The sequence below is a fragment of the Mauremys mutica genome, chromosome 3 (assembly GCF_020497125.1).
Source record: "Mauremys mutica isolate MM-2020 ecotype Southern chromosome 3, ASM2049712v1, whole genome shotgun sequence".
NCBI lineage: Eukaryota > Metazoa > Chordata > Testudines > Geoemydidae > Mauremys > Mauremys mutica.
In genome coordinates this window covers 116815122-116842177 of record NC_059074.1, presented here as the reverse complement: position 1 = coordinate 116842177, position 27056 = coordinate 116815122, and the positions used below count along the sequence as shown (strand labels likewise).

The following is a 27056-nucleotide window of genomic DNA, read 5'->3' as shown; positions in this document are numbered from 1 at the left end:
GTGGCAGTACTAGCACTGTCACACAACACCACCAAACACCAACCCAGCTTAAAAAAACCTCTGTTGCTGAAACAGCTCTTAAAATTTGATAGTGCTTACGATAATTGGTGCCTTGCAATAAAAAGGCACACAAATGCAGCCCTGGTGAGTCATTTACATACTTTATACATTTTTTAATGGGAAACCCTATTTTTCTTTTTGTTTCTGCTCCTCACACTAATTACAGAGGGAGGGGGAATGGAGTGGAAGTACAGCAATGTTTTAATGGCCCCAATGATGTAGTAACACTTAGGTTAGTATTGAAATATGGTTGTGAATTGTTAGAGTACTGTGACATCCTTTCATAATCTCAGGTTTGCAGGGTCTAGCCTCCCTTAGAAGCTGATTTTGGATCTGTTGAAGCCTGTCAGTTGCATTCCTCAGATTGCCTAGAGTGGGTTTGAGTGTGCTGCCTACGCAGGGACCAATGCTTAAAGTGCTCTGAAAAAAGTGTAAGTGGGGTCTATCATCACGTGCCCAACCCCCAAATCAATCCTGTCCCCCCCCAGCTCCCATCAATTCTGCCGTGTCCAGTCTCCATCAATTCTCCTCCCCTCCTAGCCTCACTCTGATCCTCCTTCAGCTTCTGGGGTTCTTCCCCCCCCCCCTTTCAGGCCCAGTGTGGGGACTTCAGGGAGATCCCTTCTCCTCCTTCCCAGACTAGGTGTTGTAGGGAGGAGGAGGGAGAGCACAGGAACTGTCCCTGTTACTCGCAGGAGAGAGGAGGAGGTGGAGTTGCCCTGAGCTGCTGTGCTCTTTCTGCCTCTTCCTTCCCCATCCCCTTCTGGGAGAATGATGAGAGCTCCTGAGCAGAGGGGGCTCTGCCCGGTTCCTGCAGTAGCTCTAATTGTCCATTCTTCCCCAGGAGACAGATAGGTGGGGAAAGCAGCCAATGAGAAGGGATTTTCCCCAGGCCATGCTCCTCCTCAGTGACCTTGTTTTGCTATTTAGAAATTGTATTTCCTGGATCTGTGACCCATTACTACCTGGCACCCTTTAAGCATTGGCTGGGACAGAGAAGAAAAGAGTCTGAGAATCAATCCCGGGATTCTCACATGACCATGAAGGCTGTTACCACAGGGACCGCCATGGCCCTTGACTTCCATATCTTGGCCATGCCCCAGTTCTGATGCACGTAGGTATGTATGGAAACTAGTATTAGTGTTTTTTCTGTGCACTTCAACTTTAAATTTCTAGCAGCCTGCTGTCTGCTGGAGGCAGCTGCCATTTTGAATTCCATTTCAGATGCAGCCCATTACTGGAGAGGTACACATTATGATTTCTCATGTTCTCTTATTTTGATGCTTTTCCCTTAATCCAAAGTAAGTCATTTGGACTGAACTACAGGGTTGCTCTTTTTATATGGCACATTACATTTCTTAGATTCTATTTTGTTCCGTTGCCATGCACAATTTATCTTTTTGGCTATTCTTCAATCAGTATTGATGAGGGTAAGATGGTTATTCAGTTGTCATACAACTTCCTCTCTGGACCTTCTCATTGTGCGTGGTTTTGTAACTTATTGGAGAGCTACTGAGGCTCAGATACTACCAATGATATGAATTTATCTGTTTGCTGAAGGTCATCTACCATATCCTGTTTAAAGAAAACGCTTGATAATTAAAAGTGTATTTATTATAACCAAAAAGTTTAATTAATATTCATCCCGACTCTAAACATTCCTTGCTGACCTGGTGAAGATGAGCAATAATGGTCCAGCTTCAGCACTGTCTTTGAACAATTACAAATATTTTTTAATACATTTAATTGTCTGATCTAGTCACCTTGTGGCTCTGATGCTGCTTTTTCATACATTTAGACTTCTTTCAGGAAGCTCTTTCCATTTTTCTCTTGCTGGACACTTTATCTGCTTTTGACATTGTATTGAACATATCCTCTATGTTTAGACTTCAATTAGGGGGTCAGTTTTTGCATTTGTTAAAGTCGATCATTCTTTAGTGAATTAAGGTGTTTTTTTTCCCCACTGAACAAGAATTAAAAATCCATACCCCGGAGTGGCATAGTGAAGCCGACCTAAGTCCCAGTGGAGTTAGCACTAGGTTAACAGAAAAATTCTTTCCATTGACCTAGCTACCACCTCTCAGGGATGTGGATTATTTACTCTCATGGGAGAACCCCTCCCGTTAGCATAGGTAGTGTCTATACTGAAGCACTACAGCAGTGCAACTGCAGCATTCCAAGTGTAGACAAGTCATAAGAGACTGTTACATAAGTCTTGTTTCTTGTAGTTTAGACTCCTTTTTAGCATTTTTGGCACACAGGAATACCCCATCACAGAGGTGCCAAAACAGTCCAACGCAGGGACTCGTGGGACAAAGGACCAAAACCCCTGCTAGCAATGAAAGGAGATGTGTTGCAGCCAGCAGGATGGAGATGCCTCCAAGAGGAGATGTCCAACAATCAGAGAAAGCAGGCAGCAGAATGTGATAGGTCATCCAATTACCTACTGGCTCCGTAGACAGGCATTCTTGTGAGGATCCCACCATTAGAGAGACACCAGAAGGACTAAAGGAGTCTTGAGGGGTGTACTGGCACCCAGCGCATATGAGATGACTTCACAGGAGGGACAAGTGATCTGAAGGAATAGGAGACATTTATGAGCTAGCAACCACAACACCCAGAGAAAGCTTACACAGATCATCACAAAACGGAGAGATGGAGAACCATCCAGAGGCCAACCCCACAGGGAGGAAGGAGACTCCTCAGAGAGGTGACAGGGAGACAGAGATAAGTCACGCCCAGGGTGGTTTACCTTTGAAGATACCAAACTATCTCAAAACCTATGTAGCCAGTTGAGTCCATGATCAAGATAAGATTCCAACTTGGATATAGGCTATCAACCTCTAGCTGAAGGGGCACAAGGTGGGCATCAACTATTTGTTCTTAATGTTTCTATTAAAATGTTTGTATCCTGATCAGTGGAACTGGAGCCAAAAGGCCTGTGTTCACTGAAGGAAAACCAGTGGAACAGGGACATGGTGGGGAATAAGGCTGGAAGCAACTTAGCCACATGGACAGAGCACTGTGCAGGACTTAATGAAGTTCCACTTGTTCAACTTAACCTGCATTCAGCATCATTCTTTGTGACTGAAACAAGAAGGAATTATTTAGAATATATGTCCCGGACACCTGTAAAAAGAGTTTTTTTCCGTCTATTTAATACCAAGGGAAATGAAGTCTGCAATGCATGTAACAAAAACTGTACACTTTGTGGACTGTAAATAGTTTTAACCTTTGGACTCAAAATATGGAGAAAATATGAAGGATCATGAAAAGAGAATGGAAGGAAAGGGGATGGAGTAAATGTTAACAGTCAAATGGTAACAGACTCTTAAATTAACTAACCTGTTTGAATTTTTTTATTTGATCTGTCCAATATACAATAAATCCAACATAGCTTCTTAAATTAATGAGTGTTTGGAGCAGGAGTCATGCCTAGGGGTTAGAACAGCAACCAGGGCCCAGGGTCAGAGCTGGAGTCAGGGGCCAGATGCCAGAGCCAGGAGTTGGAGCCCACATCAGAACTCGAGATCAGAGATCAGAGCCAAGGGTTAGAGTCAGAAATTGGAACTGAGGGTCAGAGCCAGGATACCTGGAGTGAGGGAAGGTAGAAGAGGACGAGGGGCAAGGTAGGAGCTGTAACAGTCATGGGTAAATGCTTTGAGCAGTCACTGAAGTGCTGCTGCTGCTGACTGTTCCAACCAGTCAGGCAGCCTACTGTGCTCATTAGGTTGTCTGCAGAGTGGCTGTATTGCAAGCCCTGATTCCTGACACTGTGACTAGGATACATTTCACAGGCAGCTGCCTATACATCTTATAGTGTCTCATCACTGCTGTTTCACTAGCACAGTAGACACAAATCTCCGAGTGTTTCTGGTCCCACAACTAGGGTGTGTTCTTAAGACTTCAGGACCCTATGTACAGAACTGCAGGTGCCATAAAGCGCACACTTATCTGCTGCTGTTGAATAAAGCTTTTGATCCTAGGCTATCATATTTTCCTTTGAAGATACAGCCCAGAGAGAGAATGCCATGCTTTTTAGACTCCTGAAAGGCTCTTTTTTACAGAAACACAGAATGACCACTTCATACCCTAGATCACAGTCTTGCTGGAATAGACTTCTTTTCTTTTTTTAAAAAAGGTCTGCTGGTCTAAACTTGTAGTACTAGGGAATGGCAGGGGGTTGTTTTGATAGGGTAAATGATTACTACTCAAATCTATATCTCCTTTTTCCAGGATGTAGCTATAGAGGGTTGCTCTGGAACTTCCAGCCCATCCCCCATTCTTTCCCATGTTACCCCCAAAGGCTATTCATCACAATAAGCCTCACTACATCTGAAGGGTGGATACCATTCTACATCCCTTATATCCAAGTTAACAAAGCACATCTGCCTCAATGGGTGCATCTACACTAGGAAACTTTGTATCTGTTTCCCAGAAATGATTGGACTGCCCCCATATGAGCAGATTTGGCAGGTTTTCATAGCATAGTAGTAAAAAGAGACAGAAGCAAAATTAGACAGCATGATGGAAGAAGTGCTGGCAGCAGGTCTGCACAAGAACTCCAATCGTTGTCTTGTAGCTATACTAGTACTAGAACAGGTCTTCAGTCTTTTCTGTATCTCAATCACTTTTTCCAGATTAGGACTCTCCTTCCATCTAGCCAGGATCTTGTCTGGATTCCCTCTGACTCCTTGACACCCGTTCATGACCCTAAAGTTGAGAATGCAAATACAAGAGCATTGGTGGGGGAATTTCAGAAACCCCTCCATGTAGACACAGCCTCATTATGCTTGACTGTAGCCAGTGAGTGGAATAACCTGGATTATCAGGGGGATATGTGTATGCTTCTGGGAGTAAAGCTGGCAAACAATTGCCAGGAAGAAAAGCATGAAAAAGATGGACAGTGTGAATGATGTGATATACAGAATTGTTTCCTCTTTGAGGGAATCTCAAGTGTCCTGTGACAGTGTCTGAGTGGAACTGATGGGACTGATCAGAAGGTTCAAATCCCATAATTATACTGGAAACCTGCTCAAAAGACAGAGATGGTGCACACATTACAGACATGGCTGCAAGGAGGATTCTGGGCCTACACAGAAAAGTTTTCCGCCCCCAGTGATAAAGCAATCTGAAACAGTTCTAAGGGGAGCTCTTTGCGTGAATGGAAAGTTTAACAGAATTCTCTGATGGCCATAGTCAATCAAGGTGGATTCTTTTAAGAGCTTAGATCATTATGGGTAATAATCAGGGGGTTCTGAGAAGTTGACCTAGTGCTGAGTAAACAGCTTTTCTCTGCTTGTTTCCATTGCAGCAAGTGCCACTTAGAATGTAATATAGTGGGCTGAAATCAAAAGGGAAGCAGCTCGGAGTGCAATGACTCCTCCAGCAGAGCATGGAATGGCCTCTCAACAGAGAAGCCAGGGACTGTGCCAGTTTCTTTCCCACAGCTTTGTCAATGAACTTCAATCATGGTCTGCAACATCCCTGCTGTTCCCAGTCCTAGGTCCCTTTTCTGTGCATAAGTGGTCCACCATGCCGAATAGGTGGATGGGTTTCTAATACCTCATATAACCAGGCTAGTTTACATGGTACTACACAGTACCAGAAGATCAAAGATAGAAAAGTTTTTTTATTATTATTATTTTTTTTTTATTTCTGGCAGGGATTTTCATGAACAGTGAAAGCTGTGTAGGCACCAAAGAAAAGAAGCCAGTTGAAACACAGCTTCTTGTCTCTGTGGCATAATTAACGTCACAGTTGTACAGTCTCAGAAAGCCAGAAGCCTGGAACTGTGCCTCTCTGTGGTTACATGTTTGGGCGCATGGTACTAGCAAGTAGTAACTGTTTGAAACTTAAAGAGGTAAGAGAACAGGGACATTTTCCTGGGAGACAAGTAAACAGCAGATGTAAATGGCCCTTGTTCCAAGCGGCCCTGAGATCACCATATTTATCCTATTATTATTACTTATCTGGATTTTCTGAAATTGGAACCCCATTGTGCTAGGTGTTATGCAGATACAGTCTCTGCCCTGAAGAGTTTACAGTCTAAGCAGATGAGACAGACAAAGGATGAGATGTGGGAAAAAGATGCACAGAGTTGAAGTGACTTGCTCAAGGTCACACAGGAGGTCAGTGACCAAGCCAGGAATCTATCTGGGGCCTTATTCTGGGCCTTAGAAGTATATCTAAGCAGGCACCTGATCTCACAAAGGTAATTTCCCCAAGGACTTCTAGATAAATAAAGGAATATTGTGGACGTCCGGTGTTGGGGCTCGGCCCTCTCAGGCACAGCTGGGACCCAGGGCGCCTCACTACAGACAGCAAGTAGGTCAGGGTCCAGACCCTTCAGCAGGGGTTGAGCGAACAAATAGTCTATAAGACCAGGCCCTGGGTCAGGGCGGGGCAATCAGCAGTTTAGAGCTCAGACCCTTCAGTGGGGGTTGAGCAAACAAATAGTCTATAAGAAAAACCTCCTCAGGCCAGTGAGAAGGGAAGTCTGCCACCCGTGGAAGGGTGGATGCAGGCCCTCCCACTCCACTGCATCCCAGCCCGGGGCCCTAACAGTGGCAGGCAGTCTGCTGCTGGGTCAATGGGGATCCTGGCCGCAACACACTGACATTGGTTCGGGGTCCCCTGGAGCCAGATTAGTGTCGGCTACCCCCGGGCCACTTCCAATCTCCCCTTCTCTGGGTACCTGTGTCTCGCCGGCGTCCTCCAGACCATGGGTTCCTGAGGATACCGGGCAGGGGGAAGTGCAGGCAACTCCTCAGGATACCGGGCACGGGGAAGCTCAGGCCGGGCGGGAGCTTGGCCACCGGCGTCTGTTCTCTTCGGCGACCAGCCCCCAAGTGAGCGCCGGGGCTGGGCTTTTATACTTCCTGTCCCGCCCCTTGACTTCCGGGGGGTGGGAACTGGCGGTGGTGGCTCCGCCCACTTTGGCGGCGTCTGAGGCTCGGCCCTCTCAGGCGCAGCTGGGACCCAGGGCGCCTCACTACAAATATATTTATATGTACCTTATTCTAATGAAGGCCAACAGTTTTAAGAGACTGGACTTGCTTTATTTATGAAGATGAAATGTGTTGATGAAACATGCTTACCACATAAAATTTGGTGGAATTAGTCTAGTAAACAATCTCTACAACATGCAGAAAGAGATCACAACATATAATACGTAGGAATAGAGTAGATATGGAAAACTAAAATTTCTGGGCCCTGATTTGGTTCTGCTGGCACTGTGGCCCCTTTATACTGGTTCTTCCAGTGCAAAGGAGCCATAAAGCTGGCTGAGCCAATCACCTGGGAATTCCCCTGCAGGGGGGTATTCCCCAGGTAGTGTTGAGCTGGCATAGCTAGGCCTATGTCACCATCCTTGCAGCTTCTTGAATTGGGGTTGTTGGAGGCATGACTGGGAAAGAGGGGGCATGGCCACAGTAATTGTGTTCTTCAGCTATTCTTGGCTGCCACAACAGCCCCATGGATACCATTGCATTTTATATCGGGGACTCCCTCACCAGCATCCAAATCCTGGGGACTGCAAAGGTGGCACACAAGCACGTTCATCCTGAGCTGTGCTAAACAGCCTGGAAAAGGAGGGGGGCGATGTTTCCAATTGCATAGAGGCCACTGGGCTATTTGATTAAAGTTTATACAATGGTGAATATTTTTGCATATATATATTTTGACTAGGGGATATTTTTCTCTTATCAATGTAAAAAAGCCATAAGCTCCTATTACTATTTTATGAACGGGAGAAGGTCTTGGATCCAAAGCCCTTCCCTTCTACATACCTGCAACAACATGGTGAAGCCTTATTTTAGCATTGTTTCTGCAAACCAAACAGTTGAGTCTTTGTTTGTTTTTCAGCTAGGCTTGGAATAGTTGCTAAACGGGGAAGCTAAGTACAGTAGTTCTGTGAGCTCCTTTGCTCATCCTCCCCCAAGCTGAGGACTTTATAATCTTGAAGCTTTCTTGAATATTTTCTCAATAGTTACTTGCTAAATCAGTTCAGATTCATGGATTATGGAGTTTAATAAACAGTCTCTGGGATATTTTTGTCTACTAGCAGTTTTGACAAACATAATATTCGAGTTTGAGGGAAGGCAAGTACAGTAACTCCTCACTTAATGTTGTAGTTATGTTCCTGAAAAATGCGACTTTTAAGCAAAATGATGTTAAGCGAATCTAATTTCTCCATAAGAATTAATGTAAAGGGCGGGAGGGTTAGGTTCCAGGGAAATTTTTTTTTTGCTAGACAAAAGACTACACACACACAGAGTCTAAGTTTTTTAAACAAACAATTTAATGCTGTACACAGCAATGATGATTCCGAAGCTTGGTTGAGGTAGTGAAGTCAGAGGGTGCGATATTTCCCAGGGAATGCGCTACTGCTAAATGATGAGCTAGCACTCGGCTGAGCCCTCAAGGGTTAACACATTGTTGTTAATTTAGCCTCACACTCTACAAGGCGGAACGAATGGAGGGAGGGGAGACAGCATGGGAGACAGAGAGACACATCCTGTGTGTGTGTGAGAGAGAGAGATGCGCATTTCCCCTTTAAGTACGCTGACCCCACTCTTAAGTACATTGCCTTGTTAAGTTAATCAGCAAGCTGAGATGCAGCTGCTGCCAAGAAGCTCCCTCTGTCCTGAGCCCTGTCGTGTGTGTCCCCTGCTCTATGGAGATGGGCTAAGTGGGGTGCAGGAGCAGGGGGGAGGGGGACATCCTGACATTAGCCCCCTTCTCCCTCTCCTCCCCCCGCACAGCAAGCAGGAGGCTCCTGGGAGTAGCTCCAAGGCAAAGGGCAGGAGCAGCACATGACAGTGGGGGAAGGGACAGGTGAACTGCCAGCAATTGATAGTCTGCTGGGCAGCTGCTGCACAGGGAACTTAGGGGGGCTGCTGGTCCACTCTGGTTCCAAGCTCCCACCAGCCAGCTGCAACAGGCTGCTCTTCCTGCAAGCAGTGGACAAAGCAGGTGGCTGCCAAACGACATTATAAGGGAGCACTGCACAACTTAAAACGAGCATGTTCCCTAATTGATCAGCAATGTAACAACGAAACAATGTTAACCGGGATGACTTTAAGCGAGGAGTTACTTGAGGTCTTCATAAAGAGGTATTTTTATACTAAGGATGAAACTTATTAGTAATGGCCAAATCTCAAAAAGTTCAGGCAGCAAAGCATCCCAAAGGTTTAATGCTTATCCGTGGTTTCTCCCATCCATGTGAACCTCTTGTATCTCAATTTTGGCCTTTGTTTTTGAAAAACAGGCCTTCTCCTAAGATTTCTGGGGCTTCCTACTTCCAATCAGCCTGACTATACTAGGAGAGCAGCTTATCTGATGATATATTACACTACTTCTGTTTCCAGGGCTAAAGTCCTGATCTTGCTCCACTAAAGTCAATAGCAAAGCTCCTACTGTCTTCAGTGGGGCAGGATCAGGCTCTTGAATTGCAGAGGGACATAACATTAAAAGTAATTGGGTGGCATGGATGGAATAGTTAGCAGAACTTTTTTGAACCCCATTAAAGAACTTTTGAGTGAAGGTTCGAGAGGGTGAGTGGCTTTTTCCTTTTGCCAAATTAGTTTCTCCTTCCCTAGTTTTAACTGGGTATAGCACTAAAATACACTAGTGTTTTATTAGGTGGAGCAGAAGAGGAGTTTTTGTAATGTCCTTCCTCCTGGTATATTGCCAACTCTATGACAAATGGAGAGAGAACAACATGAGAATATACAGGAACCTTTATCTGACCTTACTTCAGTATGCTCAGGATTATAGACTGTGTACTTAATGGCTATGATTCAAGATTCCAGATGTTGACACTTTCATGGTAAGGGGACCCCTTATGCCTTTTGAAAATACCCCTGCATCACAGCAGCCTGAATTACAGCCAGCATCCAAGGAGCTTTGTGGGCACAATGTCTACTATGGTGTCACTCCCATGATTAAATTAAAACTTAGTGTTACTGAAGGCAACTTCTCTGAGGGACCTCTGCATTGGAAAAGGGAATGATAATATGAAATGAGCTTCCAGTGAATAGATTAAATAAAAAATGACATTATTCATGTATTATATTAAAGAAATAGTCTTCTAGAATATGACGACATATTATTATGTGAGCTCCAAAATAACTTTGTAATGATTCAAGGTGGGAGGCATGGAATTTTCTGGAGCATTGTTTTGTTGCCTTTTTTTAAGGTAGGATTAATTTCCTATTCAGTGTCACCTACAGGTATGTACTTTGCCATTCTTGTCTGTTGTTATGTTTGTTTCTTTGTTAAATGCCAATTTTGAACTTGTACTATGTCGTACGACAACTGTCATTGAATCATGTGTCCAGTTTTGAAATAATAGCAGAAGATTCACCATCTTCTTTGGGTGTTCATAAAAACACCCAAACATAAAGAGCAGCTCAAACAGCAATCTATCACATCACTCAATCAGCTCAAGTTTTTGTTGTTTTTTTGTGTCTTCCAGATGATGGTTTCTGTATTATGTAAATACATCAAAGGTCATAAAATGTACAGTGGTAACTTTAGCTTCTGCATTTCAGCCTCTACTAACCACATCTGACCCAATGTACACATGAAAATGGTGAATCATCGTCATTGGCTTTGACAGTGAGGAAAGAACTAATGTGTTGATCATCTCTGTACAGAGAGAGATCTGTTCCCAGTTAGTTGTTGTTTTTTACATTTCCCTTTGTTTTGTCAGTGCTGCAAACATTCATAGTTTTCTGCTGAGTGCTTTGTTTGTATGGTTGAAGTACTCTTTAATTACCTGTGATTGGATGGTTTTACCCTTCTGCTTTTAAACCAGAGTTCACATGCTGTATATAGTCAAAAACTCTTCCCTTCCTGGTGCTTGATTTAAGCAGTAAAGAAATTAATAATAGAAAAACATAGGGTCTGATTCTAATTTACATTGAAGTCACTTTACACCACTTTGGCATGTAAATGTATACTGAGTTTAAATGTATTTTTTGCTCCCTGTAAGGGTCCTTTAAATTGATATACTAAGGTCCCTTTAAAACTGTAAAATGTCCTTAGTGTGAATTAGGGTACGTCTACACTACGGGATTATTCCGAATTTACATAAACCGGTTTAGTAAAACAGATTGTATAAAATCGATTGCGCGCGGCCACACTAAACACATTAAATCGGTGGTGTGCGTCCACGGTCCGAGGCTAGCGTCGATTTGGGAGCGTTGCACTGTGGGTAGCTATCCCATAGCTATCCCATAGTTCCCGCAGCCTCCCCCGCCCCTTGGCATTTCCGGGTTGAGATCCCAGTGCCTGATGGGGCAAAAATCATTGTCGCGGGTGGTTCTGGGTACAGCCTCACCCCTCCCTCCCTGAAAGCAGCAGACAACCGTTTCGCACCTTTTTTGCTTGGTGAACTGTGCAGACGCCATAACACAGCAAGCATGGACCCTGCTCAGCTCAATACCGCAATCGTGGATGTTTTAAACACCTCGCGCACTCTCGTGCAGTATATGCTGAACCAGGACCTTCAAACCGAGTCGAGGAGGAGGCGGATACGACAGCGCGGCAATGACAGTGATGAGGACGTAGACACAGAATTCTCTCAAACCGCGGGCCCCTGCGCTTTGGAGATCCTGATGGTAATGGGGCAGATTCTATCCATTGAACGCCGATTTTGGGCCCGGGAAACAAGCACTGACTGGTGGGACCGCATTGTGTTGCAGGTGTGGGACGATTCCCAGTGGCTGCGAAACTTTCGCATGCGTAAGGGCACTTTCATGGAACTTTGTGACTTGCTTGCCCCTGCCCTGAAACGCCATAATACCAAGATGAGAGCAGCCCTCACAGTAGAGAAGCGAGTGGCGATAGCCCTGTGGAAGCTTGCAACACCAGACAGTACCGGTCAGTCGGGAATCAATTTGGAGTTGGAAAATCTACTGTGGGGGCTGCTGTGATGCAAGTAGCCAAAGCAATCACTAAGCTGCTGCTACGAAAGGTTGTGACTCTGGGAAACGTGCAGGCCATAGTGGATGGCTTTGCTGCAATGGGATTCCCTAACTGTGGTGGGGCGATAGATGGAACCCATATCCCTATCTTGGCACCGCAGCGCCAGGGCACCCAGTACGTAAACCGGAAGGGGTACTTTTCAATGGTGCTGCAAGCACTGGTGGATCACAAGGGACGTTTCACAAACATCCACGTGGGATGGCCAGGGAGGGTTCATGACGCTCGCGTATTCAGAAGCACTACTCTGTTTAAACGGCTGCAGCAAGGGAATTACTTCCCAGACCAGAAAATAACAGTTGGGGATGTTGAAATGCCTGTCGTTATCCTGGGGGACCCAGCCTACCCCTTGATGCCATGGCTCATGAAGCCATACACAGGCAGCCTGGACAGTGGTCAGGATCTGTTCAATTACAGGCTGAGCAAGTGCAGAATGGTGGTGGAATGTGCATTTGGCCATTTAAAGGCGCGCTGGCGGACATTACTGACTCGCTCAGACCTCAGCCAAACCAATGTCCCCTATGTTATTGCTGCTTGCTGTATTCTCCACAATCTCTGTGAGAGTAAGGGGGAGACCTTTATGGGGGGGTGGGAGGCTGAGGCAAATCACCTGGCCGCTGATTACGCGCAGCCAGACACCAGGGAGATTAGAAGAGCACACCAGGAAGCGGTGCGCATCAGAGAAGCTTTGAAAACGAGCTTCATCAATGGCCAGGGTACAGTGTGACTGCTGTGTTTGTTGATGAACACCCAACCCCCCTTGATTGACTCATTCCCTGTAAGCAACTCACCCTCCTCCTTCGAGTACAGCTTACTTATGCAAATAAAGTCACTCTCGTTTAAAAATCATGAATTCTTTATTAATTCATTATAAAAAGAGGGAGAGAAGTAAGGGTGTGGTTTGGGAGGAGGATAGGAAGGATGGAGAAGGCCATTAAAAATTTTTCATATTAACGACAGCCTTCTGGTTGGGCTGTCCACGGGGGTGGAGTGGGCGGGTGCACGGAGCCTCCCCCCACGCGTTCTTACACGTCTGGGTGAGGAGGATATGGAACATGGTGAGGGTTGAGGGTGGTTACACAGGGGCTGCAGCGGTACTCTGTGATCCTGCTGCCGTTCCTGAAGCTACACCAGACGCCGGAGCATGTCAGTTTGATCACGCAGCAACCCCAGAGTTGCATCCCGCCACCGCTGATCTTCGTGCCGCCACCTCTCATCTCGGTTGTCCTTCCTGTCCTCACGTTCACTGGCCTCTTTCCTGTAATTTGATACCACGTCCTTCCACTCATTCAGATGAGCTCTTTCATTGCGTGTAACTTCCATAATATCCGAGAACATCTCATCTCGCGTCTTCTTTTTCCTGCACCTTATCTGTGCTAGCCTTTGGGATGGAGGAGGGACGCTTGAAATATTTGCAGCTGCATGAGAGGGAGAGAAATATTTTAAAAGATACATTTTACAGAACAATGGTTATACTCTTTCACAGTGAACAGCACTATTCACCTTACATAGCCCATGTGATTTCCCTACAAGGTCGCATTTTTCATCTTAATACTGAGTGCCTGCAGCTCTGTAGTTACAGATCTCACAGACACAGGTCCAGGCATCAGAATTCAGCTTGCATGCGGCCATGGTAAGCCACTGTCTTTCGGCTTCTGCAGTGATTTACCCCTCCCCCCAATGCATGGCTAATACCACGCTATCTCCCTGCTAATCAACACCCTTCCCACCCCCCCACCCACTGCGTGGCTGGTAGCTTGGGGAAGCCCCGCTGGCCAAACACAAAAAAGATCATCAGCATTTCATTCCTCCCCTCCCCCCGCTTGGCTACGTGGAGGAAAGGATTTTTTTTTAAGCTGCTGCAGTCCACGAACCCAGTAAGAAAATGGCCATCCACCTTACTTAAATTCCTGATTTTTAACCAGGTTATCCTGAACGATATCACTTTGCTGAGGATAACACAGCGAGATAAAGAGCGGATGCTTCTTGAATGCCAGCAATCACCGGGACCATACGCTGCTATGCTTTGCCAAGCAATGATACCGGACTACTTGCTACATGCATGGCGTGGTAAAGTGTCCTACCATGGTGGGCGGAACAAGGCTGCCTTGCCCAGAAACCTTCTGCAAAGGCTTCTGGAGTACCTACAGGAGCGCTTCATCGAGATGTCCCTGGAGGATTTCCTCTCAATCCCCGGACATGTTAACAAACTTTTCTAAGTAACTATACTGTCTGCGAATGCATCCCAAGTCCTCAGGGCAAATCAATCATTAAAAAACGCTTGCTTAAAAAACAATGTTTGCTATTTACAAAGGTACACTCACCAGAGCTCCCTTCCATGGCGTCATTGTCTGGGATACTTGCTTGGGAGGGCTGGGAGGAGGGTAATTCCGATAGGGTGATAAAAAGCTCCTCGCTGCTGGGGCTCACGGAGTGCTGTGTGCTCTCTGCTAGGTCTTCCTCCTCTTCTTCATCTTCATCTTCCCCATCTGCATAATCCTCAGCCATGGCAGAGATTACAACCCCCACCTCGGAATCCACGGTCAGGGGTGGGGTACTTGTGGCGCAGCCCCCTAAAATTGCATGCAGCTCAGCATAGAAGCGGCATGTTTTTCGACCTGCCCCGGACCTTCCGTTTGCTTCTTTGGTTTTCTGGTAGGCTTGTCTGAGCTCCTTAACTTTCACTCTGCACTGCACTGAGTCCCTGCTGTGGCCTTTATCCGTCATAGCCTTAGAAATTCTTTCAAATACTTTTTCATTTCGTCTTTTGGAACGCAGTTCTGTTAGCACTGAATCCTCTCCCCATATTGCGATCAGATCCAGTACCTCCCGTGCAGTCCATGCTGGGGCTCTTTTTCGATTCTCAGGAGACTGCATTGTTACCTGTGCAGATGAGCTGTGCGTGGTCACCTGTGCTGATGAGCTCTCCACGCTGGGGAAGCAGGAAATGAATTTCAAAAGTTCGCGGGGCTTTTCCTGTCTACCTGGCCAGTGCATCCGAGTTCACAATGCTGTCCAGAGCGGTCAGTGGTGCACTGTGGGATACTGCCCGGAGGCCAATACCGTCGATTTGCGGCCACACTAACCCTATTCCGATATGTTAACCCCGATATTAGCGCTACTCCTCTCGTCGGGGAGGAGTACAGAAACCGATTTAAAGAGCCATTAAAATCGATATAAGGTGCCTCCTAGTGTGGACGGGTACAGCGTTAAATCGGTTTTATGCTCCTAAAACCGATTTAAACGCCTAGTGTAGACCAGGCTTTAGAATCAGGCCATAAAATTCAGCATCTGAGGGCATGTCTACACTTACCTCTGGAGCGATCGACCCCCGGGGGTCGATTTATCATGTCTAGTGAAGAAGTGATAAATTGACCATTGAGTGCTCTCCCGTTGACTCCGATACTCCGCTGGAGCGAGAAGCATAGGCGGAGTTGATGGGGGAGCGTCATCAGTCGACCTACCGCAGTGAAGACACTGCAGTAAGTAGATCTAAGTATGTTGACTTCAGCTACGTTATTGAATTCTCCTCAGCCATACCTGAGGAGAAGTCTAAGGCCTTGTCTACCCCAGGGGGTGGGGGGTAGACAAGGCCTTAGACTTCTCCTCAGGTATGGCTGCTACTAGGGTTCTGACCTCAACACTAATCAGTCTACATCCTCACTCCTCTCTCTTGCACTCTGCTTAGGTAATGAAGCACCTGCCTCAGTGAATCAGCAGAATCCACTTAATCCTTTCCGAACAGAATAAACATCTGATAACAGAGTGGTGTGGTTCAGGTAAACGTGGCTAGCCTGTTCTATTACCAATTTCCATACTCTCTAAAAATTTCAAAGTAACATAAAATGCGATGTTTTTATTAAAGCATGTGGATTAAACAGATGGAGGAGGAGAAAGGAAAGCAGTGTGAAAAGCTAACACATTTCCAAATTCTAAAATAATTTTAGAACATTTCCAAACTCTTCTAGTTTTCCCTTAAAATGTTATGAATTTTAAAAGAAAAACATTGTTTTAGAACTTCTGAATGAAATAAAGTAATAATAAAATCTGACATTTTATACTCCCAAACTTTAAAATAATAATAATAAAAAAATATTCTGGGGCTCCTGGAGTGGCCCAGTTCTGCAGCCCTTATTCACCTGAATTAAATAGGATTATTTATGTAAGAACTATTCATAGGAGTAAGGGTTCATAGAATCATAGAATATCAGGGTTGGAAGGGACCTCAGGAGATCATCTAGTCCAACCCCCTGCTCAAAACAGGACCAATCCCCAACAGAATCACACACCTAAAGAGGTTCCTGCTCTTACTTAAGTTCTGATTTTTAGGCTGGGGGTTCTTGTCTGATCTAAACCAAGCCTCTCTGTGTTTATCAGACCTCATTTATTTGCCTCTTCTCTCTAGGGCCTGATCCTATCCCATTGCTATCAGTGGAAACAGGATAAGTCCCATGCAGCCAGTTTCTCAAAAGTGGCCATTAATTTGGGGTACATAAATTTTTGGGTGCCTAACCTGAGATACTAAACATGATTTTAACGGTGCTGAGCACCCACAACTCCAACTGAGGTTAATGGGAACTGTGGGACATCTCTGAAAAACCAAAGGTATTTCAGATTGAGTACCCAGAAGCTGAGGCACTCAAAATCAGTAGCTACATTTGTAAATGTTGGCTTTAGCATCTATTAGGGGATATGTTCTCTTGCTTCCACTGTGTTCAGGTGAAGATTCCCAGTTTTGTTTTGTATTTTTAGAGAAGTGATTCTCTTCTATCACATTTAATCCAACTCCTAGAAGAGTCAGTGGCAAAACTCTATTTGATTTCAGTGGGAGCAGGATTGAGCTCCAAATAGTCTGTTGATTTCTTACCATATGGATCAGTCACACATTACAATATGTTACTTCACTTTTTCTGCATATTTATTTTCCCAAGGGAAGAAATAATGTGTTCTAATTAAGAATTTTAAAGTTCTTAGTTTCTTTTTCTTAAAAAAACAACCCCCCCCCCAAAAACAACAAAAACTTGAGCTGATTGAGTAATGTGATAGATTGCTATTTACGCTGCTAGGAGCCTAAAAGTACATTTAGGCCTTGGCTACACTTGAGAGTTACAGCGCTGTTGGTGGCTTTATAGCACTGTAACTCACTCCCCGTCTACACTGGCAAGGCACATACAGTGCTGTATCTCCGTGGCTACTGCGCTGCTTGTACTCCACCTCCACAAGAGATATAAAGAGTATAGCGCTGCTGCTGCAGTGCTGGGGCGCCAGTGTAAACAGGGAATAATCTTAGTACGCTGTAACTGACCTTCTGAAGCTTTCCATAATCCTTTTAAATGAAGGTCCTGCTCTTTGTTTTGTTGTGAACTCCGGGCTCCCGGAGCTGCTTATCAAAAAAACAAATACAGCCACTGTTTGCTGTGAATGAGCAGAGGTGGGGGGCTCCCTTTGGAACCCCCACAGCTAGTGTTTGCTTGAAGAGAGGGGAAAGGAGGGGGCTTGAGGAGAGAAGCAGCACGGCGGGCGGGAAGCGGGGAGGTCCGTTTGGGTGAGCGGCTGCTTATCTGGTCTGTGAGGGGAAAAAAACAAACAGCTGTTGTTTACTTTCAGTAAGTGAGAGAGGGGTGGGGGAGGGGGTCGGAACTTGCAAGGCAGGGAGCTGGCACAGTGTTGGCTCCAAAAATCCACTCTCTCTCTCCCCCACGCTCCCTGTCACACTCCACCCCCCCATTTTGAAAAGCACGTTGCAGCCACTTGAATGCTGGAATAACTGCCCATAATGCACCGCTCCCAATGCCGCTGCAGATGCTGCAAATGTGGCCACGACACTGCGCTGTCAGTGTGGACAGACTGCAGCGTTTTCCCTACTCAGCTGTACGAAGACGGGTTTAACTCCCAGCGCTGTACAGCTGCAAGTGTAGCCATACCCTTAGTCAGGATCAGCTCTAGCCATCAGCAAACGAAGCAGGTGCTTGGGGTGGCACAATTTCAGGGGCGGCATTCTGGCCACCTTTATTTTATTTTATTTATTTATTTTTGTTGCTTGAGGTGGCAAAAAGCCTAGAGCACTGAGACCATTTAGAGAGAGAGTAATGAGGAGTCTACTACAGCCTTAGCTAAAGGCCATGTGGCTTTTGGCTCATGCATTTAGCTCCAGATTCAATCCCACCTGCTGACGACTGGGGTCTGTTGGTGTTACACATGCTATGTCCGTCTAACCCAGGGGTGGGCAAACCTTTTGGCCTGAGGGCTGCATCGGGTTTCGTAAATTGTATGGAGGTCCGGTTAGGGGAGGGGTCGTGGCGTGGCCCCCACCTCCTATCTGCCCCCCCCCCGGGACTCCTGCCCCACCCAAACCCTTGGTCCCTGATGGCCCCTCTGGGACCCCTGCCCTATCCACACACACCCGCTCCCTGTCCCCTGACTGCCCCCGGACTCCCACCACCCCATCCACCCCTTCTTCTCATTTCTGATCCCGCCTCGGGACCCCTGCCCCATCCAACCACCCCTTCTCCCTGTCCCTTGACTGCCCCCGGAACCCCTGCCCCTGACTGCCCCTTGCCGCCCCATCCAATCGCCCCTCCTTTCTGACTGCCCTCCTGGGACTCTTGCCCCCATTCAACCCCTTGTTTCCCCCCGACCACCATCCACACCCCAGCCCACTGACCACCACCCCGAACTCCCCTGCCCTCTATCCAACCCCCACTGCTCCCAGCCCCCTTACTGCGCTGCCTGGAGCACTGGTGGCTGGCGGTGCTACAGCCACGCCACCTGGCTGGAGCCGAGCCACGCTGCCGCCGCCGCCACCACGCAGCACAGAGCACCGGGTCAGGCCGGGCTCTGCAGCTGCGCTGCCCCAGGAGCTCACTGCTCTGCCAGTCAGAGCATTGCACCGGTGTTGGAGTGAGCGAGCTGAAGCTGCGGGCGAGGGGGGACAGTGGGGGAGGGACCAGGGGCGAGCCTACCGGGCTAGGAGCTCGGGGGTCGGGTAGGATGGTGTCATGGGCCGGATGTGGCCCGCGGGCCATAGTTTGCCCACCCCTGGTCTAACTGGTTCTAAAATAATGACCAGTAGCATGCACTATTGGGAAGGACAAAATAAGAGAAACAGTTTTGGAATTATTTTTACTTTTCTCCCCCTTACTATTAAAAGATTATATTGGGGTATGAGATTGCTGCCTCAGCAGGGCTAAAGAGGTGGGGGGAGTTAGGTCAAATGAACACACTTTCATTTACTATTGGTGAAACACCCAATAATCCTCCAAGATATGTTACACATGTACTGTAACTTGGGCTGGTCTGTGCTGGGAACTTGCATCGGCATAGCTGTGTCTCAGGGGTGTGGATTTTTCATACCCCTGAGAGAGACATAGCTATGCCGAGAGAACCATCAGGAATTCTTCTGTTGACATAGCTGCCACCTCTCAGAAAGATGACTTAATTACAGTGACAGGAAAACCCCTCCCGTTACTGTAGAGTTTACACGGAAGTGCTACAGCGGCGTAGCTGTCTGTGTAGACATACACAAACGGGTGCTAACTGTGATGTTTCAGTGCTAATTACTACATCTTTATGGAAATGGAAAAGGAACATGGCTAAGGGTAGGATGCTTCCCTAAACAACCCTTCTGCAGCAACAGTTCTACGGGAGTGAGATGGTAACTTTCCAGTCTGCCCTGAGAAATGGGCAGGGCATAGCAGCAGCAGCATCCAGGAGCAGGCCAGAGAGCACACTGTGATTCAGTCACATTGCTTCCCTGCTCCCACCCTTTGCTATGCATGGGAATCAAGTTACTTCACCCCTCTTTGTGGAGCTGCTTGCTTCCCCTGTGCACCTGACCAGCTACTCTGTCTGATGTGAAAGGGGGGCAGAGAGTGGGAGGAGCAGTGACTCTGTCTCTGCCCCCTCCCTGTATGGAATTTATTGGGTGAATGGCTCCTGCTGTCTTTACTAGGGCCAAGGTAACGATGTGAGTGGCTAAGCAGAGCTTTTCTTGGTCTCCTGTGCCACACAGTGACTGCTGTAACAATCTAGTCTGTAGTGTTAACAATTAAGATTGGTGCCATTATCTGCAGTAATGCGATACAAATAATTCAAGCTTCTGCAAATAAACTGGGCCACGCTCCTAGCTTTATGTATCTCCTTTTCTCCAAACTTTCCTCCGCTAGAGTCATCAAAAGAAACGACATGCCACGTCTAACCCATTGTGAGATCATGGGATAGGCTCTGCATCCCACCTCTGCACTTCATCTCCATGTTAATCTTTCACATCTATCTCATGCCCTTCCTTGGTACTGTTCTTTATAATTGTTTTCCTTTTTGTCTCTCTGTGTTCTCCCATTGGGCTGACTTGAAATTCAGACTCTCAGCTATCACTGCCTCCATTTATAAAAACGACACCACCACCCCGCAATCCTTTGATTCCTCAACTCTGCACTAGAAACAATATAGCCCAGAAAAAAAGTGAATCTAACTTTGTGTAATTCAATCTTCAGCTTCCTCTGATCCTTGGCTCCTAAGTGTGCTTTTGTGGTTTGTGATGTCAACAGGACCCTTTAAACTTGGATAAAAACTTGCATAGAATTTCACTAGCTGGCTTTGTTATGCCATTGAAAAGTGTTGCAGATACTTTCCCCTTTGCCAAATGAAATCTTAATTGTTGGTTGTTTTTTTTTCCCAAATCACTGGAGAAAGCCACAGCTTCATTCTGGATTAAGTGTTTCATTATATCTATTACTAGAGCTTCAGATTTTAATTCCTACTTGTCAGAGTGAAACAGTGGAGGAATTTATGGACAGTCTTCAAGAGTTTCCTCTCTCTTTTTGTCTCTTTTCCCTGGACCATTAACAATAAATTTCACATTACTACTGATGTGCTTTTTAGGTGCAGAAATGCATGAGCTCTCTGTCTTTGAATCATTGAAAAAACTTGTCTGTGTGCTAAATGGAACCCACAAGTTTCAGACATGGATATAATGGAAACTAAATTGCATCCATGTTTGGGAGGACTATTGCTTTGGCTGTGGGAAAGTTTAACATACAGGGAAAGCAGCACATTTTCCTCTGTTTGTTAGTTATTTATCTATACACACCCAAGACGACAAGGACTCCAACCTTTTAACAGAAACTGTTTGTATTTTTGTCTAAAGAGAAACTTTCTCCCTAGTTCCTATAATGTGGTGAAGACTGATCCAGCCCTTTGTCTTAACCACTGTAAATAACCACTACATGGTTCCAACACAGGAAACTCAGTTATGAGTGCACATGGTCTTATACATCAGTGCAGTTACCAGTAAATATCACTAGGGATTTCTTCTCCATTTGCTCCCACATATATTCCCATAAAGGAAGAAAAACTTTATAATGTAACAAACTTTTTTATTTAAAACACACCAAGTTTCCCAGAGAAACTACATTCCCCTCACAACCTTAATACTGACACCATTTGAGTGGCAGGGTAGATCAGCGTCCAACCACATTCAGTTTTTAATCTGTATTAAGCTATCCAACAAGGGTGCCAATTAGTGCCTATTGTGATATGGACACCTGTCTTCCGTGGTCTGAGCTGAGACCCACTAACTCATTTCACCTGAGCTATTAGACAATCATTACCTGGTAACAAATTTTGGTCTCTTAATGACTAGGGTGAGATTTGAAACAGTGATATAGTAGAGGATAAAGGACACCTGATTTTATCTTTCCTCTGGCCAGCCACCAAAGCTCCAGGGCAATGTTGGTTTAACACTGCATCCAAAGGTTAGCACTGCTGACACTGCAGCGTCTCTGGTTGCTGTAGGCCAAGTGATGTGCACAGTCCTGCTCTTCCTCTTGATGCATGCATCCCGAAACAGATGAATAGGTCCTGGGAATGGGGGGAAATCCACTGCCAGGTTAATGGAGATAAATGACAGTACTACTTATTCTGAATCAGATGGAAAAATACCTGCTAGAGATAGGCAGTTCTGATTATTCACTTTTCATGCATCCTTGGTTTCAGGTTTGGTTTCTCATCTTGGGGTTCTTTTGGTGAACAGCATTTTACTAACCATTTCGTTGCTGCCTAATGCACCAGGTATTTGAGACAACCTCTAGTGTTACCTCAAGAACATGAACCACCTGGTTTATTAAGTTCTAGTGGTGTTCCATATACCCAGTATGTCCCTCTGGAATGCTTTAGTTCCAATGAAACATGCGGCCTTATTGAGCTATACTTGGTGCTGTTAACAAAAGCTTAACTTGGCTAATAAGGAAACAAGCATTCCTTTCTCTCAAATATCAAAATTCCTTGGGGAACATCAGGAAGAATAACAAAAAGAGGGTTTATTTCTTACATAAATAAAGTTTTGTTCCTGCACTTGTGAAAAGATTCTGATCCATCTCTTTGATTATTGAATATCATTGTGATAACTAGTGATCCAAGTAATGAAGCAATGAAATGGATCAGAGTGTCTGCCACTGTAATTCCATGTTGAGGTTATCCATTATTTTTTCAGCAGCATAGCACACATTTCTGCATTAGGAATAAACTTTTTTTGTGAAGAGGATCTTCAGAATTACTTTGTTCATGATTGCAACTAAAGGTTTATACAGTCAAAGAAGGAAAATTAAGCGATTTACAAATGAAGCTTAATATCTTTAACCTGCAATTTTTTTGCCATGTACTTAATAACAAGACACTTTGATTTTGAGGCCAGATTCTTAGCATTCGACCTGCCAGTTTCCAGTTGGCCATTATTATCCTGAGGAACAGAGCAGAATCAGCAATTTGGTAGAATAAGATTTAATAATAGTCTCTCATTTTAAATGTAAAAGCATAATCATGACCATTTGTGGTCACTTAAAGTCACATGGCACTTTTCATAAAAATAAAGGTGTTGGTCCTAGGGTCCTGGACAAATTAGAATTTGTCCATCTGCATTTGGCCTGCCTAAAATCTTGCTTTTAGTGTCAATTGATAAGGTTCTCTTTAGCTTCTGCAATTCACTGAAGTAATACTCTTCACTTTGCTTTGTGTAATATTGCTGTGAGGCATTAAACAAATAACATGTGTAGCTCAGAGTTGGCTATATTTAAGTGGAGGATGAAGCAGGGCCTTGGGGGGGGGCAAGTGGGGCAATTTGCCCTGGGCCCCACAAGGGCCCCCATGAGAGTTTTTTGGGGCCCCTGGAGCAGGGTCCTTCACTCGCTCCGGGGACCCCGGAAAACTCTCGCGGGGCCCGGGCCCCCGGAGCATCTTCCGCGGCAATTCAGCGGTGGGGGATCCTTCCGCTCTGGGACCTGCCACCGAAGTGCTGGGTCTTCGGCGGCAATTCGGAGGCGGGGGCCCCCCCACCACTGAAGACCCCAGGGCCCCTGAAACCTCTGGGCGGCCCTGGGATGAAGCAATTCCTGTAAGATATTACAATCATTTATTATACATGAAATTTCTTATAAATAAAAAATTGTAAGCAATGCAATGTAATTAACTTACAGTTAAAATAAAAGGATAATAGATTTGGGTCTAAGTTAACTACATTTGACAGGTGAGGCTAGAGCTGAGACTGACTCTAGGTGTGGATCTATGAACATAAAAATGTAGAGAGTTCCTAGTCTGGAACTGGAAAGTGTAGTATGAAACAACTTTCCTTCTAGATGTGCCATCAAAAGTGACCTGCAAAACTAATACAAAACTTAAGACCAGAAATATATACTATATTTTGCTTCTAACTAGATGCATTCAGCAACGAAAATCAGTTTAAATTCCCTTTTTTAAAGTTCCTTTTCAATGTCTATGAAGTCCACCTCTGGCATATTCTGGTTTGTGAAATCCTCCCAGAATGTATCTTTGTGACAGCAATTATGCCAAAAATGCCATACAATCTATGGTAGCACTGATGTCCCAGAATGATAAATTTCGGGATGTCTAGCAATGTAGGACATGCCAGAGGATTTCACAAGTGAGGATAAAGAACTTTGTACAGTGTAGCTCTGCTGAATATCCCTGACATTTTGGATTGAGGTAGCATTTAGCGCACATTTCTGAGTTAATTCCATTTTTTATTCCAGCTTTGTAGCCCTCGTGTAATATAGACATCCTAAGTGTGAACCAGCTAGAACCTGGTAATCTTATCCAGCAGCCTCAAGAAGGCAGACTGAGGAGGAAAACTGGCTTGCATCGCCTCAAAACAGCATTGTGAGCTGAAAAGAAGGAAGAAAGATGCTTTGTCTGGCTTCAGGCATAACTGGGATAAAAGGCAAAAAATTGTGCGGCATGGTCTTGTATTTTCTGAGATCTTCATGAAATTCCACTCACCTTGACCCCACCTGTTACCTATTGTGTATAAAATGCTTATGCTTTTCATTATAAGGGGCAGTAGAAAATCTGTAGACATTTTTGGATAAAAACCCAAACAGATGAAGTCAGTGGGTGGTCTGTGTTCATTGTGACATCTCACCCAATGACTGAATGCTGAATATTTTGAAATCGCTCACTTTTTAATATAGAAACTAGGGCAAGGGGAGAAGAGGAAAGAAACTAATGTTATGTACCAAGACAATATGTTCTTACTCACCCTGATAAAATAGAAGAATGAAAAAAGGCCTTTTGGGAAGGGAAACACATAGCTGCATATTGTTAAGAGTCAGACTGTTTATCTTTTTGTGTCACCGCCCACTCGCAATGCTTTAGTGTCAGATCTCTTCATATTGTTGCTAATGCCCTCTTGCCTTGTTTTATTAAATGATGCTTTAAATCAAATGCTTATTGTCCATTAAAGAAAAGCTGGTCAGTCATAGGTCTTATCCCAATGGAAATTTCATCTCTGTTTCCTACATTCAGCGGACTTCCCTTGGCTTTCCTTAAGGAAATGTCTTGATTGCTGTACTCTTGCCAAACCTGAGGCACAGTAAGCCTTTTCAAGGGCGGGGGTCAATATGTGTGTGACTACTATGCTGTTGGACAAACGTGTTAATGTTGCTTTTCAGATGTGTGGCAATCTCTACATCAATCAGTTTCCTTCACTTTAAAAAGAAACCCCAAACCAGCAAAAGCACCCATTCACAGTTCTATTAATGTCTTCATTCAGGGCTGCCTTGGCTTCAATAGTCAGTAAATAAAGTACTTGGGCCAAATGTGGGCCCTCTGCTTCAGTGGGACTCCTTTGTACAGTGACTGAACGTTAGTTGAGAAGGCATTTAGGAATTCTCTCCATTCTTTTGTGTGGAAACAATGCCCCTGAAATTTTCTCGACTGAGATTTTAAGAAATGTCCATATCCCCAATTTTATTTGATTTTTCAGCACCTGGGACAGGTAGGGCATCAGGGCCAGTTCTGTTATGCAAACTCGCTAGTGTATATGTATAACTGTGTTGCAGGCACAACACAACAAAGCCCCAGTTCTTGATTAGGGCATCTAGGTGCTATTATAATATGAATAGTTTGCATTTTCTTTCCAAAATCAATGTTTAGTGTTACTATGTACTGCTAATCTATCCATCTACACATTGATGTTACTATCTCTCTTCATTGTTAAATCTGCGAGCTATGCACAAATCATACATAGTGTAGAATTCTTCATATACTGTAATCTAGGTTCCTATTTCCTCCACAGTGGCAGACAGAAATCTTTTTGTGTTTGTTCTCTTTCCTCTGTGTTGTTTTATTTATTTTTTATTGAAGGAAAGTAGTGAGTTTTACCCTCCATTCCAAAGAAAGTAAGGTTTGTGGCAACTCTAGCCTACTGCAGAAATGAATTTCCACTGTTGGGCTGGCTGTCAAGAACACTCTGTTTCCAGCTGCTAAACAGCTGTTGCATTCCACCCCAGAGCGGGATGCGTTTAGGTGAAATAATTCATCTTCCTGTCACACATGTGCACACACATATGTGTGTAAAATGCTTTGGGATCCATCTAGATGACAGGTAACAACTAATAGGAAAGGCATGTTTATTATTAACATTGCAACTGTAATCCTTCTCATGTTTAAATAAAATAGCTGAATAAAAAGTACCACCTACTTAATCTAAAAAGGAAAAAAACCCTACTTTTACTAAACAGCCACATCTACCTCTTACAAAGTTTTCAAAGCTCAGATCCGTTTATAGTTATTGTATGTTCCCTATAGTGCATGCTATATGACAGTAAGGTGATTTAATACAATTGTCGTATTCAATATGTATATCATACTTTCTTAGAACTATAATAAATTAAGGTAGACAAACCTTGTTTGTATATAGAGAGGAAAAAATTCAGCATCTGACCTCTAATATTTTGGAGTAGATTCTCAGCTGGTGCAAACTGGTGATCCATACCGACTGGGATCTGACCCTTGGTATTTCTATTATTGAGTACAACTTTTGTTTTTAAATATTTTGGGCCTGATGCTTATTTACACTAAGGTTCCCTTTACGTTGCTCTGGCAGCATAAATTAAATTTAACTCACTGTAAGACTCTGCCAGAGTGGTGTAAAGGGGCCTTAGTATCAATGAGGTTCAGGCCCATTATTCTGATAGGCAGGTACACCTGTATAAAGCTGATGTCAAATAGGACACAGAGACTTTTTTTTGCAACACTGTACAGATTTCTTGTTATCTGTAGTTTATATTAAACACAAGCAGAGCTCAAATGCCAATTACATATTAACTCCAGAGGTGAAATCCAGGCCCCATGGAAGTCAATGGCAAAACTCTGACTAGCAGTGAAGCCAGGATTTCAGCCCAGGGTTTTTTTCCAGTAGTTTATGTAATAAAACATACATAATTTTAAGAGGGAAGGACTTTCCCTTCCATTGTTTCAGGCCCCTTTATTGCATTTGGCAGCAGCTCAAACAGCTTTGTGACATCCATCCTATTCAGAATTTTGGATCCTTCAGCAGGGATACAGCTGGAAGTTGTTTCTGCTGTTACAGTGGATTAATAATGACACAGCAACTTTTTTGGATGTGGGGATTGATTTATTTATTTACATATTGCTTTACCCTTTGTCCAGTGAACCTGAGCTCTCTTTGACTCAACTAGCCCTGACAAGCAGCA

At 44.8% G+C, this 27056-nt stretch overlaps 1 long non-coding RNA gene across 2 annotated transcripts; it reads left to right on the top strand.

Moving 5' to 3' along the window:
- On the top strand, positions 1–24688 carry LOC123366197. 2 transcript variants are annotated; one of them, XR_006577958.1, is made up of 4 exons: positions 1–144; positions 354–491; positions 991–1178; positions 24093–24688. It is a non-coding gene; the product is annotated as an uncharacterized LOC123366197 (long non-coding RNA). The 2 variants fall into 2 exon arrangements; XR_006577957.1 differs by lacking the exon at positions 354–491.
- Positions 24689–27056: the final 2368 nt, after the last annotated feature.